At 40.6% G+C, this 1,917-nt stretch overlaps 1 protein-coding gene across 1 annotated transcript in view; it reads left to right on the forward strand.

The window, feature by feature from the left end:
* The window catches only part of LOC143292655 (uncharacterized), a 21,057-nt gene continuing 19,140 nt past the window's right edge, over positions 1-1,917 (forward strand). Inside the window, exon 1 of the mRNA XM_076603153.1 lies at positions 1-189. The gene's annotated coding sequence lies outside the window, so the exon portion shown is untranslated. The remainder of the gene's footprint in view (positions 190-1,917) is intronic.

Here is a 1,917-nt window from a genome sequence, read left to right on the forward strand (position 1 = left end):
CACACACCCTGTTTCTTGCCTTCACACACACGCAGTCGTTCCGTGAACGTGTGTTTTGACTCTGATGTGGCCACTGTTTCCACTGATTTTCAGGTGTGTGCTGGCACCTGAGGCGTTGCTGGTTTGCTGTACGTCAGGACAGTGGTCAGCAAAGGTGCAGGCGTCAGACTGACGGATGAAACACGACAGGTAAGTCAGTTGTGACCCCATTTCATCGTCATAGAAACAAAGGAAACTGACAGGGAGTGCTGACGTCAAGTGCGCGCGTGCTGCTTCGGCGTTTTCAATAATGGCGCCTCGCTGATAGTGAAAGTCAATAACTGTGCTCGTGAAAGAAAGCAGTGTTGTACGTTTTCTTGGCCTTTGTCTTGTGTGGCTTAAAACTGACAGATTTGATGATATTACAAAACATACACACTTAACATATAACAGATGTCTGCTTCGGCGTTTTCAATAATGGCGCCTCGCTGATAGTGAAAGTCACTTTAACTCTGCTCGTGAAAGAAAGCAGTGTTGTACGTTTTCTTGGCCTTTGTCATAATTGTGTGGCTTAAAACTGACAGATTTGATATTACAAAAACATACACACTTAACATATGACAGATGTATAAAGGTTGCCGAATACTGAGAATGAAAATAGTGCGTAAAAGACTACAGCGACGCAAAAGGCCTGGCATGATAATTATCTGTGTAGAATTATTTTCTGTGGGCATATTTTCTGTTTCAGTCTGTTTGTCTAACTGTCTATTTGTCTGTCTATCTGTCGCATGTTTTGTGAGCGCTTGGGAGCAAGCCATGCTATGAAATTCTCTCATGTGTGTTTTTGTTGTGTTGTCCGGTAATCAGTGTACTGTGAAATGGAGCCAGTCGCCTCATCAAGTCAAGAGCTGCTCACTGAGAAAACGCCTCACTATAAACATCATGCAGTGCTTAACTGTAATCGAGTCAGCCTCGAAGCTTTGCAGCACACGGGTAAGAAAATGCGAATGACTTCAAAACTAGATATCAAATATGTCGATAAAGCCTTAAATAGCAGTTAGGCCTACGTGCAAAAATTTCAAGAACATCAATGAAACCTAGAACCTTGACAACCAACATGCAAAAATATACCCAACCTAGTATAGCAACTGACTTCGATTTGCAAAAACACAAAAACAAAAACAAAAAACAAACAAACAAAAACAAACAAACAAACAAAACAAACAAACAAAAAAAACAAAAACAAAACCAACAACACAAAAAACATCAGCAACATCGATGTTCAGAAATAAAAATATCGACGAAACCTTAAGTGCCAGTTGTGTGCAAAACTATCAACAATATCGACGGCGGGCAACTTGAAATACCAGTTTCGTGACGCTTTCTTATTCTGTGCTGATATGCTAGGGGAATGACTGGGTCAGTTTGCCAGAGCCGTGATTCCATTAATAATTTACAGATGTTTGAATAAAAGTGAAGTAAGGACCGTTGAGTGTTTGGCCTGTACTGTATATTGATATGTGCACGGTCAGTTACACTGAGGCCGTGGGTATCGATCGATAGGTGTTTGACCAGGTAAAGCGTTGTGGGCCTCTTCAGTTATAATATCCGTTAATTTGGCAATATAAAGCTTAATGTTAGAGGTTAAGGCTGTTAATGTGTGTGCAGTAATTATTGGGATCGCTTGCTGTGTGGCTTAAGTGGAATGGAGACAGAAACCTTTCAGTTGTTTTTTTTTCCAGATAGCAGCAAAAATCTGATGATATAATATTCCGATCTCTCTCCGTATATACCTGTCATCATCCATGGTCATCATCGTCATCAGCAGCAGTATCATAATTGATTATTATCAATACTATCACATGATTTTATTCTATTTTCGTCAGTTTCACTGACCACCCATGCTAGAGTGGATAAAGTAGAGGGTGGCGAGACATG

Source organism: Babylonia areolata, chromosome 1 (assembly GCF_041734735.1).
Source record: "Babylonia areolata isolate BAREFJ2019XMU chromosome 1, ASM4173473v1, whole genome shotgun sequence".
Classification (NCBI taxonomy): domain Eukaryota; kingdom Metazoa; phylum Mollusca; class Gastropoda; order Neogastropoda; family Buccinidae; genus Babylonia; species Babylonia areolata.